We start from the raw sequence: 18346 nt of genomic DNA on the forward strand, positions 1-18346 counted from the left end.
AGATCTTCCAGACTGGACTGAGCAGCAGAACCTCCTGCCTAGAGTAGGATAAGAATTGGACTGGGACAAGGAGTATTGAACAACTCCCTAAGTCCCTGGGTCATCTTGAGCACTTTAACTTTCTTTCTTTATCTCTTTTTTTTTTTTTTTTGAGTTGGAGTCTTACTCTGTTGCCCAGGCTGTAGTGCAGTGGTGCAATCTTGGCTCAAGAGACAGAGTCTTGCTGTTGTCGGCCACGCTGGAGTGCAATGGCACGATCTTGGCTCACCACAACCTCCGCCTCCTGGGTTCAAACAATTCTCTTGCCTCAGCCTCCCAAGTAGCTGGGATTACAGGCATGTGCCACCACACTCAGCTAATTTTTGTATTTTTTAGTAGAGACAGGGTTTCATCATATTGGACAGGCTGGTCTTGAACTCCTGACCTTGTGATCCACCCGCCTCAGCCTCCCGAAGTGCTGGGATTACAAGCATGAGCCACCGCCCCCAGACTTGACTTTCTAAACTAAGGAAAATGCAAAAATAAGAAAAATTTGGTGGTAGGGCTATGGGTATATAATGCATTGAAATGTAGAGTTTTGGGTAAGCTGTGAGTCCCAACAATAACAACCACCACAAAATGGCCTGAGGGCTATAGATGTAAACTTTGTAAGGGGAAACACAGATTAGTGTATACGAGCATTGAAATAGAGCTAGAGAAGGCCATTGACATCGCCCAGGTTTTTCACAGAAGAAAACACTGAGTCAAGAAAGGTAAGGTGACCAGATCAATAGTTCTGCAAATAGTATCAGATCTGGAGTGAGGACCCGGTCCCTGAATCTAAATCTTTAGGTCATTCTGCTCCCTCCTGGTGTCTCCCATGTCTAACCAAAGGAGGTTCTTGGTGGTTGGGACCATGACCATCTTCTTAGTTCTTCTTCTCTTGTAGAACTGTAGGTGAAATAGAGGGAGGAGACTCATTTGGGGCATTTCAGAAAATTCTGGAACCCTCTATTATTGGCAATTACATCTATCATTTGCAAATTACAGATATTACATATGGAGTGCCTGGCATGGCATTTTTCTTTCTGTGCATTTCCCTATCTATCCTGAAAGGTGGCTATCATTACAATGCTATGCAGATAAGGCAGATGGCTGGGGGAGCAAAATGATTTACTGAAGGTCACACAGAGCTAGTAAGTGAAGGAGCCAGCATTTGAAGCCCATGTGATGCTGTGAAATTAGACAAGGATTTTCTCATTTTCTAGGACGAAAATTAAGGAAAAGAACAAATTTACTTAGAGTATTAATATTTTACAGTTAATGAACTACTTTTATGGCACAGCTATTAATTCGCTCCAAAACTCGACATCCCTGTGAGATGGGTATTCACATCCACACTTTATGAATGAGGAAACTGAGGCACAAGACAATCAAGTGCACTAGTTCCAGGTACCCTGAGAACTGAGATTAAATCTAGGCTATCTTAATCCAATGCTTGTGCTTTTTTACTATACTGGAGATGAAATCCCAGTGCTTGTGCTTTTTTACTATGCTGGAGCTGAAATCAAGGAAAGAAATTGAAGCGAGAGAAAGATATTTCAAGTTTAAAATATTCCATCAGATGTTTTCAGCAAATGTTACATGAAGGCCATTCAACACCAGATTTCAGTTATCCTAAAGTGCCCACTTGAAAAGAAATGAGCATTTTAAAGCAAAATACGTGCTTCTGTTCTCCTTCACTTTGCCTCAGTGGGTTGACCCTAAATAATGCACAACAAGCCATGGAGCATCCTTCAGGCTTGCCACACAGACCGAGATGGCGAAAGCAGCCAGGAATGGCCTTTCTGCAGCCTACGTCTGTACAGGTGGTCATGTTAGAAGTAAGACTCATTCACTCATTCAACAACCATTCATCATGGCCATGGCTGCACCAGGTGCTGCAGCCACAACCAAAGTCAGATAGGGAGAGGCACCTATCATTGGGAAGCATCAAATCAACAGAAAGGACAGGTATGTGTGCAAGCGATGACACAGCACAGTCCATCACAAAGGAGGTCCAGAGTGTTGTGGGAGCACATGAGAGAATCTGGGAAAGCTTTCTATAGGAAGGGGCATTTGAATTGGGTTGTTAAAGGAAGAAAGAAGTGAGAAATTGTTATTCTAGGCAGGGACACCACCATGAGCAAAATCAGGGGCATAAAAGAGCAGAGAATAGTATAAGACAGTCTTGGTTCCTTCCAGAAATTATAATTCCTTCAGCAATAAAATCAACCTGTCAGCATTCAGTCTATTTCAGTCAAATTGAGCAAATATTTGGTAAACACCTGACATTACAGAGCAGAGTTGGATGAAAGTAATCCTGCCCACGAGAAACCCACAACCCGAGGTGAACAGTTAAATGAGTCCCTACTCTGTCTAAATCTCTGTTTACACTGTGAAAAAAAAAAAAAACAAAAACTTAATACACCCCTGTTGTGAGCAGGCCTCACTGTTTCAAACTAGACGAGTGCTGCATTTGATGGCAAAGCACTTGTACATGTGACCTTCAGCACTTGTAGGCAAGGTGGATGGCATGCAGCATTTTCCCCTGAGAAGCCCTCTTTATGTTGCCCTGAGTGAATCTTGGACCAGACTACAGTGTTTCCACTGTGAGTCACTGACTAATATTTCCACTCTCTTTTCATAGTTGATGGATGTTTAATGATTTGCCAATCTGAGGAAGAGAGATTCTTTAGAAAACAATAATCCCTTTTACTTGCACAAGACATTAGGTTTTAAAAAGCCCTTCCCAAACATCCTCTCCACATCCCATTGGATTGTGATTGAGCCTGGTAAACTGCAAGACTTGTTAGTTAGTATCCCCATTCTCCAGATGAGAGAAAGAAGCCTCAGTGAGGTGGAACAACTCAAGGTCACACAGCAGGTGCATGAGGAAATCAGAGTTCAAATCCATGTTTTCTGACCCTCCAATCTGGTCCACTTTCCTCTACACCTAACCATCTGCCTAAGCTCTGATAATATCATACGTATTATGACATAAATCTCCAGATGAGAGGTTGGCCAAATCACATCCCCTTGGGTAACATAACCACACCATAAATTAAAAGCCCAATTAAAGAACATAGCCTTTTAACTGGGACTTAGACTGTCCCCCGAGGCCACGATATAAAGGAAGAGCCCTTTCAAAGTCAATGGCTGCCTATCCTGGATATTACTCAGAGACCTACTTACCTACATACACGAACTTTCAGACCCTAATTATTCACATGCTATCTTCCTTCTTCCGGGGCCCTGGTCCCAGCTGATCTGAGTTTGTAATCACTCCCCAAGCTCTGGCCCCCTCTCCAGCCTGCAGATGTAGTTAACAGTCCATCACACTGTATGGACAGCCCAGGTGCCTCTCGGCTTTGACACATCACTTAACATCAAGAGCATCATAACCTGATGGAAAACAATGCCCCCTGGTTCAAATGGACAACTGAAGCGGTGTCTCCAGCTGTCTGAAAGCGAGATAGTTTGCCAGTGGCCAAGGAGCAAGGATTGTCACTATGAGCGATGTGGTTCTTGTTTTGCTGGCAAAGTGGGGTGGGGAGCTAGAAATGAGGTGGGGAGAAGGGGAGGGCATAGTCTTGACTGCTAGCTCAAAATTTTATTTCTATTCCCATCCTATCCCTAATAGTCAACGGCAATAACATGATACTCCTGTGTCCCAAAATAATAACAGTTACTACTTGCCTTGTCTAAACATCCCCTCCAGTGACTGGGCTTGAAGCTGGCTCTACAGATCAAGAGCTGGTCCCTTTCCATGTCATAGCTGAGCTGCAGTGTCCCCGCACACCCCTGTCCCCAGCCAAGCCACAGGAAGAACGGGTCTGTGCATTCGCCTGGATCACAGGGAATCTCTGCCACTGTCCCCTCCACCCCAGTGCGGTCTCCTCCTGAGCCTGGCCCCCGGGTTCCCTGGCTCCAAGGACCCCAATGGCCAAGGTCTGCATGCGCCCTCTCAGCCTCCATCTGGGACTCCTGGGGGGAACCCCTCATTAACCCAGCCTCTCCGCTCCTTTCACAGCCCTGGCCCTTCTTATCCCCTCAAGACCTGTCCAGATGTGCAGCAAACCTGGAGGGCAGAGAGACTGGGGAAAATCGAGGGAGATAAACCACATTTTGCGGCGGAATCGCTGTTCCGTGACAGAAAGCCATCCAACTGGCAACCACGCTTGCAGAAGCGTCACTACCACCGACGAGAGAGTTTTGCAGCTGCCGACCCCGAAGCGCTCTCACCTACCTGTCTCCACTGCAGGGCTCCCCTCTCTCTCCCCCGGGGGCCGCGCTCCTGGGTCCCTCTCTCTCCTCTTTCGCCGTCTCTGGCCGCCAACACTTGCGGCGGCGGCGGCGGGCGGACTGGGGAGTCCGCAGCACCTGCGAGCTGGTGTTGGGTCCCCGCCGCGAGGCTGCCTGGAGGAGGAGCGAGCGGATGCTGCCCTCGCCCGCCGCCGCCGGTGCTGATGCGGTTGCTATGGTTATGGAACCCCGCAACTGCCCCCCTCTCCGTGCAACAGCTGCCCGGCCGCGGCCTCCGGGCAGCCCCAGCGAGCGGGCGCCAGGACGCGAGGCTGTCAGCGCGGTCGGAGGAACGCAGCCGCCAGCGCCGCAAGAAAGCAAGGACCGACCGCTGCGCCCGCGCCGCTGGGCTGGCGCCTCCCGGGCTGCGCTCACCTCTGGCGCCCTCACTCCTCTCCTTCCTCCGCCGGGACGCGGCCAGACCTCCGCGCCGCGCCGCGCGCCCTCGCGGCCGGGAGAGCCCGCCCTGCTGCTCCCGCTGGCTCCGCTCCGCAGCCGCTGCGCACCGCGGGGGTAGACGCTGCGCGACTGGCTGGCGGCGCGGCTCACGCGCTCCCACCTCGGTCCCTCTCCGCCGCGAGGCCCTGATGGGAGCCCGGGGCGGGCCGCCCGGCGGCCAAACCCCGCCCGCTCGGCCGCCCGGGTGCCCAGGGCGCAGGCTGCGGCCCCGCGTGCGGCCCTCCCAGCCTGACCGGCGCGAGCATGCTCAGTCCCCGCGGCGGGGCTGCCCTCTCGAGCCAAGACCCCAGGCCTCGGGCAGGAAAAGGGTCCCTGCAGATCCCCGGGGGCGGGGCGCGGCGGAGAACTGGCCGGGAGGGGACTGTTGAACTTGGAAGAGAAGCCCAGGCAACAAGTAGATGCCTGAGAAAGGGTAAAAGCGCTGAGCAACCCATACCTCCAATGCGAAGTCAGCAGTGGCCTTCAACCAGCCAGCCGGCCCGTCATCCGATGGGCGCTTCACTTCATGCTGAACGTGGGGGTTCACAGACGTGTGAGATTCTGTCCACGGAGGAGGGAGAGGAAGATTGGGGAGGGTTAAGCCAGCTCCCGTCTACTGAGCATTCTTAAGGGGCATTGGGAACTCTAATTATCACCACCACTGTGCTGGCAAGTTCTCGTGGCATGCCTGTGACAGATGACAAAACAGCCTTAGAGAAGGAGCCAAGACTGGGACTCGGAAGCCCAGTGACCCGTCCACTAGACTCGGCTGCACTAACTCCACCCAGGAGGAGGCAGGGAATGGAACCAGGCATTAGAGGATGACTGTGTCCCCCATTAGACTGGGCTGCACTAACTCACACCCCAGGAGGAAGCAGGGAATGGAACCAGGCAATTGCAGTTGGCAGGAGGAGTCTCTAACCCAGTCAGGCTGGGGGCAGGGGCAAGTAATTGGGGAAAGATACCTGAAAAAAAGGCATAAGAACAAATGAGTGGGGCGGTGAAGGGTGGAGAAGACTGCTCTTTCCAGGACAAGAGGAGCAGGGTACAGAGGCCTGAAGGCAGGACAGAACAGCAGGAACCTAGCAGCAGCAGGCAAGGAGAGGTGAGGCAGGCGAGTGGTGAGGTTTACAGGGCAGCCGCTGCACACCAAAGGCCTTGCGATCCAAGTGAAGGGGTTGGAATTTGACAATGTGACCCTTAGGATGGGAGGGGAATGGGGAAGGTGGTGGGGAGGAGGGCAGTGAAGCAGTTTAAGCAGGAGAAAGGCTGGGTGGGAATGAAGGGAAGGTCACCTTAGTTGAAGTGTGTGTGGTGCTGGCTAGGGTGAGGATTAAGGCTGCAGAAAGGGGTGTCCTAAGGAGGCTGTTGACATAGTGGGCCTGGGCAGATGGAGGCTCTGAGCTATCTACCCTGCTTGTCCTCCCCACAGCACCCAGCAAGCCCAGGGCAATGCATACCCTCAGTAAATGTTTGGTGAATGGCAAATAAATATGAATTTCTCAATAGAGAAAATGGGTGCTTTTCTTTTACAGTATTTGTCTCTTAAATGTGTTCATAACCATGTGGCATTTATTTTGCTATTGACATTGCATTTTTATGCAACCTTATTTTTGAAAGTCAATGCAAGCACTCATTATTTTCCTCTGCATTTTCTAGTCCCCAGCAGTAGAGATATGCCAGGAGCATAGGATTTACTTGTATTGGATGTATTGTCTGGATAAAACAGCTCCATGATGTATTAAGTGAAAAAGCAAAGTGCAGAATAGATAAAATAAGATAATATTAAAATAAGATAACTGTTGTGAAACAAGGAGACAGATACACATATTTGTATTGCTTGCATTGGCATAAAAATATGCTAGAAGGCTATGTAAGAAACTTGGAGAAGTAGCTATTAGCTATGAGGGTGAAGATGGGTGGAAGAACTAGGTTGACGAGGTTAGAGTGAGAGTGAGAATTTTGACATACACTATTTTTTTGTTTCTTGAGACAGGGTCTTACTTTGTTACCCAGGCTAGAGTGCAGTGGCACAATCTTAACTCACTGCAGCCTTTAACTCCTGGGCACAAGCAATCTTCCCACCTCAGCCCCTCCAAGTAGGTAGGACTACCATGCCTGGGTAATGTTTTTATTTTTTATAGACCTACCACCATGCCTGGGTAATTTTTTTATTTTTTATAGACCTACCACCATGCCTGGGTAATGTTTTTTATCTTTTGTAGACCTACCACCATGCCTAGGTAAGGATTTTATTTTTTGTAGACCTACCACCATGCCTGGGTAAGGTTTTTATTTTTTGTAGAGATGGGGTCTGGCTATGTTGCCCAGGCTAGTCTCAAACTCCTGGGCTCAAATGATCCTCCTGCCTCAGCCTTGCTGGGATTATAGGTGGGAGCCACTGCACTTGACCTCAACATACACTTTTATAAAACATTTTGATGTTTAAGCCAAAAAGAAATTGCACATATATATAAGTGTGTATGTGCATGTATATAAACACACACATATGTATATGTGTGTATATGTGTGTGTATATACATATACGCATAATCTGTATATATAATCTGTGACTAGAATCTCAGTGAATCTTGAAATAACCTCAAAGGCAACATGCAACATGTGCCAGTGAGACCCTATGTCCCAAGAGATGCCCCCAATCCTTGTTCCCCATGTGGTAAAATAGTATTATGAATTATGACTGCAAAGTCTTCTTCAAACTGTGCTCATGGACTGCCCAGCATGACATTAATCAATCAGCTGCAGTGATGCACTGTTGGCCCCAAGATCCCCTTACCCACTGTCCTCTTAATGAATGGGCCTCGTGCAAGGTAAGGCCCTGAACAGCTGGGGGCTGGGGGAGGTCTGGAAGGGAAAGCCTCTACCACTGCCCAGGTTGGGGCTTGGTGGAACTGACTCAAAAGCAGCAATAGCCCTCCACTGTTATCTCCCACCAAGAAAATGTCCCACTGCCCATCATATCACAGAAGCCAGAAACCTACCATCGTCCTAGGCTTCCTAACCTCTCCCTCTCTCCCGTTCTCTCAACTCTTCTCATCTCCCTCAACTGAATTAATTGCCAATGTCTGCCAATTCCACCATGTAAATAGCTCTCAGAGTCATCTATGACAGGGGCTCCCTGAGAGATTTTTAAAAATCTTCTTCAAAAAGCGGTCATGAGTGAGGACATGTCTTTCAAGAGAAATGGTGTTTTGGGATGAGCAGTTACAGATAGGACAGATGGACACTGGTTCTGAGACGGATACAAGCCAAATCCAGGCCCTGGTTCTGCTGCAGGTGGAAGGTGAGCCCACTTGAAAGAATTGAGTGTTGAGAGGTACGGTCTGGGGAGCTCCCCTGAGATGCTTTGGCTGAGTGGGTTTCAAGGGTGTGGTGTGAGGTTGTCCTCCCTGATAGGGACCACAGGGGCTTGAGCCCCTTCAGGGTGAGCAAGGGATCACAGCCAAGTGGGCCAGCATTTCTTCCTGCAGAAGGCAGGTTTTCAATGGTGACATCCTGTGGCAGCAAGAAGCAACTGTCCTAAAATGCTAATCAGACTCCACAGCTCTACATATCGGAGAGAAAGTCCGAGCAGCTTCCCTGGGGACTGGACTGTGTGCAAACCCCGGCAGATTGAGGACAATTCGGGAAGAACAGACCCCAAGAGGGAGCAACTTCACTTCCCGCTAATAGAAGGACACAGAGGAAACAATTTGCCAGGCCTGGAACCCTGGCTTCGCTGCTGTCTTCCTGTTGTCCTTAAAGATGCAGTGTGACCTAATTGCATCTCAGTTCCCATTTCTCTAAAACAAGGATAATAATAAAATGGACCTCATAGCTTTTTTGTGAAGATTAAATGGATGAACACATATGGATGCAAATGGATTGAAACTTAGAACCCTGCCTCAGACCAAGGAAGGGCTATATAGGCGTGAGCTGTTATTATGATCTTTTTCAATACTGAGATGAGTTGAAGAAATAGAAGAGGTGTCTGGGTGCCATGTTTATTAGTCATACTTTCTTATCTAGCCACACCTTGACCCAGGACCATCCTGCTTCTTATCTGAAATAATTTCTTATCTGATCTCTCCAAATCTTGTGTTGTCCCCTTTAATACTCTTCTGTATACATCCTGTGGACCTTTTAAAAGTGCAACTTTGATCCCATCCTCTTCCTCTTAAGATCCTTCAGGAGTGACTCTGGACTTCCAGAATAAGTTCCATGCCCCAGAGTCTGGCCTTCAGGGGTAGCTAAGGTCTGACTCCTACTCTATTTGGTCCAGCAACACCTAAGTGTTTGTACTTCACAGAAAGCCTCACGATGTCTAGAACATCCATGAATTCTTACTCATCCTTCAAACCTCTGTCTCCTTATTACTTCCTTCCTGAAAGCTTCTCAGACCTACCTTAGAGTTAATCCCTTCTTCCATGGAGCTGCCTCTGAACCTCACACATAGTCAGAGCCTGTAATATAATTATTTAATATAAAAATAGATTTCCCACACTAGACAGAGAAGTTTTTGAATTAAGTTATTTTAAAAGGGGCCTGTGTCTTTTTATCTTTCTTTACTCAAACTATAGCACAGTGTTTGGAATATACAGAGGATGTTCTCAGTACATGTCAAAAATGTTACTTGAGGCCGGGCGTGGTGTCTCACGCCTGTAATCCCAACACTTTGGAAGGCTGAGGTGGGTGGATCATCTGAGGTCAGGAGTTCGGGACCAGCCTGGCCAACATGGTAAAACCCTGTCTCAACTAAAAATGCAAAAAATATATATATATCTGGGCATGGCAGTGCACGTCTATAATCCCAGCTTCTCGGGGGGCTGAGGCAGGAGAATCACTTGAACCCAGGAGGTGGAGGTTGCAGTGAGCGGAGATTGCACCATTGCACTCCAGCCTGGACAACAAGGTGATACTCTGTCTCAAAAAAAAAAAAAAAAAAAAAGTATTTGAATAGATTTGAGGTTTATTTTCTTCTCATGTGATATGGTTTGGCTATGTCCCCAAATCTTATCTTGAATTGTAGCTCCTATAATTCCCACATGTTGTGGGAGAGACCCAGTGGGAGATAATTAAATCATGGGGGCGGTTTTACCCCATATCATTCTCATGATAGTGAATAAGTCTCACGAGATCTAACGGATTTATAAGGGGTTACCCCTTTCACTTGGGTCTCATTCTCTCTGGCCTGCTGCCATGTAAGACATGCCTTTCATCTTCCACCATGAATGTGAGGCCTCCCCAGCTACGTGGAACTGTGAGTCCGTTAAACCTTTTTCTTTATAAATTACCCAGTCTTGCATATGTCTTTATCAGCAATGTGAAATGGCCTAATACATCATGTATTTGACTTGTGGCAGCCAACCAAAAATCAAAAGTTTGTTTTAAACATCAATGTAGTTATGATAGCCATTCAATTATTGCGTTTAATTTTATTAACTGATGAAATGAGGGATTGGTTCACCTAAGAACCAGCTTGATGGGCACAGGAGGGTGAGAAGGGAAATTAAGAGAAGGCTGACTTCGTTATGCTTCCGGGCAGGTCTTCAATGAAAATGCTTCATCAGCAGTTCAGCCCAGAGGTATCCCCATGTTTATCACTTCTTTCCATCAGTGCTTTATTTGGGGGCACATATAACGGTGACCACAGCCAAACTCTCAGGCAGCAGTGTTCTTACCAGGAACCAGATACTATTCTAAACAGTTTGTGTGGAACTCATTTCATCCTTCATAGGGTCAACAAGCCTGTTATGAGGAAACACAGGCAAAGGTGTGGAACTTGACAAAATTTACCAAGCCAGGATTTGAACAGCCAGTCCCTGTTTACTCCCACTAAGCATCACCACCTACATCCTCTGTTCGAGCTTGGCTTCCATTTCCTGTGTGGTTTACATTTATAAGTTATACAGGTGTCTTACTATCGTTATCTAACACAGTGTTTCTCAACCTCAGCATTACTGACAGTTGAGACCCAGTGATTCTTTTCCAGAGGGGGCTTCCCCATGCATTGCAGGATGTTGAAAAACTCCCTGACCTCTGCCCAACAGTAGCACCTTCCCTCACCCTAAATTGCAATGAACAAAATGGTATCTAGACATTGGCAATGTCTCTGGGGAGCAAAATTGAGAACCACTAATCTGAAAAATAGACTTAGGGCATTATCATTTACTGTAAAAGATAACGAATATAAAACCAACTTAAATAAATTTACTGATATTTTCAAATAGGCCAGTATCAGCTGGGTGCCATGGGTCGCACCTGTTATCTAAGCAATTTAAGAGGCTGGGAAGAGAGGATCACTTGAAGTCAGGAGTTTGAGACCAGCCTGGGCAATATAGCAAGACCCTAGTTTCTACAAAAAACAAAAACAAATTAGCTAGGTATGATGGTGGCTACCTATAGTCCCAACGACTTGGAAGTCTTAGGAGAGAGGATCTCTTGAGCACAGGAGCTTGAGACTGCAATGAGCTGTGATTGAACCACCGCACTTCAGCCTGGGTGATACAGCAAGACCTCCCCCCAACCAGAAAAGGGGCCAATATTCATAGATATAATTGAATCAACACTGTTTTCGATTGTAGTTTGGGCTGGCAAAGGCTTTCCTGGCAGATGTGTTTGCTTGACTTTTTCTTTCTGTTCACTTGTGTTTCCATTACATGTGCATTCTTTTCTTCTTTTTTTGTTTTTTTTTTAGACAGTCTTGCTCTTGTCGGCCAGGCTGGAGTGCAATGGCACGATCTCGGCTCACTGCAACCTCCGCCTTCCGGGTTCAAGCGATTCTCTTGCTTCAGCTTCCCAAGTAGCTGGGATTACAGGCGCCTGCCACCATTCCTGGCTAATTTTTGCATTTTTAGTAAAGACAGCATTTCACCATGTTGGCCAGGCTGGTCTTGAACTCCTGACCTCGTGATCCGCCCGCCTGGGCCTCCCAAAGTGCTGGGATTGCAGGCGTGAGCCACTGCACCCGGCCCATGTGCATTGTGCATTCTTTTTAAATCTGTGTGTGTGTGTGTGTGTGTGTGTGTGTGTGTTTTATTTCATTTGTTTGCAGGGGTCTTTTTAAACCATTTGTCCACTTTGCAGGGATTAGCTTAATTATAGCATTTTTATGATCTTTAATTTAATTAATTAGGCATGACGAACTCCATATCCCCATTGCACTGAAGGAGGTAAACCACTGCCAAGTTCTGCTCATGTGTGATTCTCAAAAGTAGGCATCCCTCAAGAGTGGGCAAGGCAGGTGCCCACCAAAATGCAGACAGAGTTATGGTGCTGCTGTCAATGTTTATGTTAAACATCCATGAAACTAAACCATTTTCCTTTTGAAGACAAAGTTCAATATAAATGAACATCTTAACATATTCTGGCTGTGCACAAGATTTCCCATATTTTAGACAGCAGCACCATAAGTCTGTCTGCATTTTGGCGGGCACCTGCCTTGCCCACTCTTGAGGGATGCCTACTTTTGAGAATCCCACATGAGCAGAACTTGGCAGTGGTTTACCTCCTGCAGTGCAATGGGGATATGGAGTTGCTCATGCCTAATTAATTAAATTAAAGAAAGCACATGGGCAGTAGAATCAAAGGGACCCCATGGGACCCCAACTTTAGCCTCTCTACCTGTTTGACCTTGTGCATGATATAAAATCTCCCTGAACTTCAGCTTCCTCCTCTGCTGCTTTACATGAGAATTAATCGTTATATGAAAAAGGTCTAACCTCTGGCATGTTCTCAGTAATGGCAGACACTCTAATTCAGCTGAACAACCACCTGCATTTGCCAGCCCTCCTTGTAGCCAGATGGGAACTGCGTGACTCCCCAATAGTCAGTGGTCAAATGAGCAGACATGTTTGTGTGAGGAAATAGTGGGCATGACACACACACACACACACACACACACCCTCTCTTCTATCTCTGCAAATGAGAACGAAAAAAGAAATATACAACAACAGCAACAAAATAAAACAGCAAATTTCAAAATAGAGATAGGTCGGGCCCCTGAAGTTACCTCTGAGGCTCCTAGTGACAATCGCCTGACCCACATCGGGGCAAGAAGTTAACTCTCATTTCAATTTCACATCCCTGAGATGTCAGGGCTTACCTGCTTATGTAGCATACACTTGCCAATTCTGAGTAATCTAGGTAGAGAGTCACAGATTTCCAAACCAGTAGACAATCACCTTGAAAATGACACCAAGACTTCGCATGTCCATACCACAAGATTGGTGCTGTTATTATCCAGAGTTTTCACAGATAAGGAAACCGGCATAGCTGGCTAATAGCACTTCTCTAAGCTAGAAAGTGGCAGAGATGCAATTTGACCCTAGCAGTCTAGTTCCAGGATTTTCTCCTCGGGGAAGCCCCAGTAAAGGTTTGAGTAATGAATGAGTGATAGAATTGGGGGCACATTATGTTGTGTTTACTTATCACACTTAATCATGCCCATTTCTTTACCGCTAAGAGCTTGATTCATTACTGAAGAAAAAAGGTCAGTTGGTAAAAAATAAATCATTTGTGTCTTTGAGAACATCAGCAACTTTGAAGAAAAGGGGGTGAGGATGTCTATTGAGTTGATAGCCTAATGACATTAAAAGCAAATGTCCTTAGTAAATGGTCAAACAATGATATTATTTTTGAAGTCAATAAAGAAGATGTGTATATATTAAAGTTACAAATATATATGCCTTCTTTATTGAGTTGAAATGATGAATATATATGTACATATTCATCCTTTTAAGTTGGTGAATTATTAAATGGCTACAGTACTTTGGGAACAAATTCTTCCTTTTATAAAGGACACAGCCTTGGGAGTTGTCCAGGGCATTCTCTCTTCTCTTGATCAAAGTGTTTAAGTCTTCAATATCATTCCTGTCTGCAGAAACTCCAGGCCCTGTTCCAAGGCCTGCCCTTGGTGAATTATAAAGGGGGAGCAATTTGTCTTCAGCACAAAGTTGCTATGTGTGTTTGCTCTGAGACTTTTTCCCCCTCTGTGTAATAGAGTAGGTGCACTGCCCTTGCTGAGTGCACTGGGGGATTCAGTGGCACCACAGTGTGCAAGCTGGGGCTCAGCATGGGGTCTGGCACCTAATGGGCATCCAGTACATCTTCGGCCCATTCCTTTCAGGCTCCTACAGTCTCGTGTTGCTTCCTCGGCCACTAGCACCTTGTGGCTCACCTATAAAAGACTCAGTGACCAGGCAACAACCTCCTGAGAATTCCTGAGAATACTGTAGACAGGAAACCCTGAGCCTGGCTCTAGCACTGAGAACTGCTAGTAATCAGCTCAGTGACCTTGGAAAAATCGTGTGGATTCTCTCAGTTTCTCATCCATATAAGGGACAGTATTCATAAGAGAAGCACTAAGTTCCCTTCTAATTTTGACATTTAATGTGTCATCAGACATGCGTTCCATTCCATGCAAACATTTGTTGCCTTCGATGAAAAAAGTACAAGTTCAATAAGAAACTCTGCTCAAATATATTACTCTTATTCAATATCAATGCTGTCTCCCCTAATTGAATGTAATTAAACACATCTCCTATTGTTTTAAGGTATTCTTAAATAAACATTTTAAACTTAATTTCAAAATTAAAAATTTTTAATGAAATGAATCAGACAGATAAAATAGTTACATATATATGTAACTCTCTCTATATATATATGAGAGAGAGAGAGAGAGAGATAAACAGAGATGGCACATACATCTTCATTATAACAATATTAAAACTTAGTACACCCAATCTAGTCTCAGGATGAGATCAGAGTCTGTACCTACGCAGTGTCCTGTGTGGCCTTTCCTGATCCCATTCCCATCTCTCTCCCCCTTCAGGTGACATTTCTCAATTTTGTGTTATTAAGTTCCATGTTTTACATTTTTCCATATGTATATATCACATAAAATGGTTGTTTAGTTATTTTAGTCAAAGGAAGTAAGTTATTTGTATTCTTCTGAGGCCTGTTAATTTTTTTTTCTGAATATGTTTTCTTTTGGTGCTAGACATGTTGATGTAGTAACTCTAAATTCACTCATTGCTATTGCTGAATAATATTCCATTATAAGAATAAACCAGAATTTATGAGATTCCACAGCTATATTCAGTTTCTTCTGAGTATGGAGGGTGTGTGTGTGTGAGTGTGTGTGTGTGTGAGTGTGCGTGTGAGTGTGTGTGTGTGTGAGTGTGTGTGTGAGAGTGTGTGTATGTGTCTGAGCATGCACATTTCCAATAAGGGTGCCAAGACTATTAATGTATTCACCTCTTGGTACACTTATGCCTGTTTTCTCTATGCATTTAAGAGGACAATTGCTGAATTATAGAGTACATACATGTTCCAATGTACGGGTAGTCCCACATTATTTTCTGAAAGGATTGTATCATTTTAAACTCGCATCAGCAGGGGGCACAAGTTCCCATGGCTACATGTCTTCCTAATACCTGATACGGTCAGACTGATTTTGCCAGTCTAATGAGCTGGAAATGGCCTTTTGTGCAGAAATGGTTTTTCTTTGCATGTTTCTGATTGTAAGTGATATTCAGGTCTCCTTTTGCGCTTACTGGCCATTCATGTTTCCTGTACTCTGAAATGCTTGCTGTTTTGCTGATGTTTATTACTGGGTCATTTATCTTTTTTTTTTTTTTTTTTTTTTGAGACGGAGTCTCGCTCTGTCACCCAGGCTGGAGTGCAGTGGCGCGATCTCGGCTCACTGCAAGCTCCGCCTCCCGGGTCCACGCCATTCTCCTGCCTCAGCCTCCCGAGTAGCTGGGACTACAGGCGCCCGCTACCACGCCCGGCTAATTTTTTGTATTTTTAGTAGAGACGGGGTTTCACCGTGTTAGCCAGGATGGTCTCGATCTCCTGACCTCGTGATCCACCCGCCTCGGCCTCCCAAAGTGCTGGGATTACAGGCGTGAGCCACCGCGCCCGGCCCCATTTATCTTCTTCTTATGAGTTTGTAGGAGTGTTTTATGTAGTCATAGTATTTTTTAGGTTTTATGTGTTCAAATACCTTCTCACGATGTGTGGTTCTTGTTTATCCACATTTCCGTGATGTCTTCAGATGAATAGAACTTTGTGTTAATATGTTGATCTTTATATTTTTCGTTATCTTTGCTTTTGTGTTGCTTTTTAAGAACACTTCCTTGTCATGAAAGCCATTAAGATCCTCCCCTATGTTATTTTTTAATTATAGGACTTTGATTTTTACTTTTTCTCTCCAATGACTCAGCACCATTCATTGTCCAGGCCATGCTCCCCTGAGTAACCGGCCACACCAACTCTATGACAGACGAGGTTTGCATACAAGGAGGGTCTGGCTCTGGGCTCTCTGTTTTGTTCCATTAGTGTAGTGGGTCTGGCTCTGGGCTCTTGATTTCGCTCCATTAGTGTCATTTGTTTCCCTTCTTATAAACAATATGTTACTGTTCATAATACTATAGTTTTGCAATGAATCTTGTTATTTCCTACTGTATTGCCACTCATCTGGTTCTTCTTCAGGAAGAATTTATTCAGGTATGTCAGTGATTCCTGACAACACACCACTGCAGGATTCTGGAAGCAATGGGACAAAAATGTGTTTTTCCTTTAAACTTTAGAATAAGCTTTGCTAAGTTTCATAACAACACTATTTAGGGTTCTTTTTTGAGATTTCTAATAATTACAGAGGGCAATTTGAGGGTTACTAACATATTTACAAAAATGAGTATACATTTATTTCAATCTTCCAATGCAATAAAAGTTTATAATTTTCTTCTTAAACCACTTGAAAACAGTGTATTCCATTTAGACCTAGGTGCCATGTTTTTTGTGGCTATTTTAGTTTATGAGACAGGGTCTCACTCTGCACAGGCTGGAGGGCAGTGATGTGATCACAGCTCACTGCAGCCTCCATTTCCTGAAATCAGATGATTCTCCCACTTCAGCCTCCCAAGTAGCTGGGACTACGGGCATGTGCCACCACACCCAGCTAATTTGTTGTGTTTTTAGTAGAGATGGGGTTCCGCCATGTTGCGTAGGCTGGTCTCCAACTCCTGTACTCAAGCAGTCCGCCTGCCTCGGCCTCCCAAAGTACCGAGATTAAAGGTATGAGTCATCTTGCCCAGCCTATTTATTTATTTATTTATTTGTTTGTTTATTTATTTATTTATTTTTGAGATGGAGTCTCACTCTGTCACCAGGCCGCAGTGCAGCAGCATCATCTCGGCTCACTGCAACCTCCCCCTCCCTGGTTCAAGCAATTCTCCTGCCTCAGCCTCCCGAGTAACTGGGATTACAGGCACGCACCACCATGCCCAGCTAATTTTTGTATTTTTAGTAGAGACAGGGTTTCACCATGTCGGCCAGGATGGCCTTGATCTCCTGACCTCGTGATCCACCCGCCTCAGCCTCCCAAAGTGCTGGGATTACAGGAGTGAGCCACTGCATCCGGCCCTGGCCTGGCTATTTTAAAGGTATTTTTTATCCATCAGTAGGTAGAAATGCAACTGACTGTAGCATTGGCTTTTACTGTCTACTCAGCTTGTTTAGGCTGCTATACAAAAATGTCATAAACTGGGTGGCTTATAAACAATAGAAATGTATGTCTTTTAGTTTCAGAGTCTGAGAAATTCACGATCAAGAGGTGAGCAGATTTGGTGTCTGGTGAGAGCCATCTTCTCACTGTAACCTCACATGGAGGAGGGAGGCAAGGCTGCTCTCTGGGGCCTCTTTCACCAGGGCACTAAACGCCATTCATGAGGCCTCCATCTTCATGAACAAATCACTTTCCAGGGACCTCATCTCCAAATATCCTCCCACTGAGGACTAGGATTCAACATAAGAATTTGATGGGGGGCCCCCAATCCCGACCATTGCACCATGTCTATGCTAAAAACGGAAATTTACATGGTTAGCTGGGTCTTCTCCCTGATATCTAGATATGTATAACCAACTCCCTGGAGGTCCTGTTAGGAATCGTCAGGTGTCCCAAAGTAACCGTTCTAAAGCATAGCTACTGGTCCCCGACCAGACCACTTCCCAACATCCCCCTCACTCAAAGCTTCTATGATTCAGCAAATGTCTCAATCCCCAACCCAGTGCTCAGGGCAAAATACAGGAGCACCCCTCTCCTGCCTCACAACTTGCAACAGTTACGCCCTTCAGTGGCACCTCAAAACCTTCCCCAAATAGCTCACTTCACCACCTGCACAGCCACCTCCCACCTGGCCCCCACACCTGTCATCTTTACCCTATAAATCTTCCAGAGAGACATATCTTAAGAACTTACACTAGTTTTCTAAAAAAAAATTTTATTGCTTAGTCCGTTTGGACTGATATAACAAAATATCATAAAATTGGTAGTTTATAATCAACAGAAATTGGCAGCTTATAAACAACATAAATTTATATCTGGAGGCTTGGAAGTTCAAGATCAAGGTGCTGGAAGATGTGGTGTCTGGTGGGGGCTGGGGGCCTGGCTTCTTTATAAAGAAACCTCTTCTTACTGCATCCTATCATAGCGGAAGGGAAAACAAGCTCCCTTGAGCCTCTTTTATAAGGGCACTAATTTCATTTATATCCTAATCACCTCCCAAAGGCCCTTCTCTTA

General features: G+C 45.6%; 1 protein-coding gene across 4 annotated transcripts in view; it reads right to left on the minus strand.

The window, feature by feature from the left end:
• FAM135B (family with sequence similarity 135 member B) overlaps positions 1–6268 on the minus strand; it is a 376201-nt gene extending 369933 nt beyond the window's left edge. For 2 of the 4 annotated variants that reach the window (XM_008960143.5, XM_034966643.3), the window contains exon 1: positions 4268–4320. The gene's annotated coding sequence lies outside the window, so the exon portion shown is untranslated. Of the gene's footprint in view, positions 1–4267; positions 4321–4698; positions 4828–5218 lie in introns of those variants that run through there. The other 2 variants (XM_034966641.3, XM_034966642.3) reach the window with 2 other exon arrangements.
• Between the last annotated feature and the right edge of the window lie 12078 nt (positions 6269–18346).

The sequence above is a fragment of the Pan paniscus genome, chromosome 7 (genome assembly GCF_029289425.2).
Source record: "Pan paniscus chromosome 7, NHGRI_mPanPan1-v2.0_pri, whole genome shotgun sequence".
NCBI lineage: Eukaryota > Metazoa > Chordata > Mammalia > Primates > Hominidae > Pan > Pan paniscus.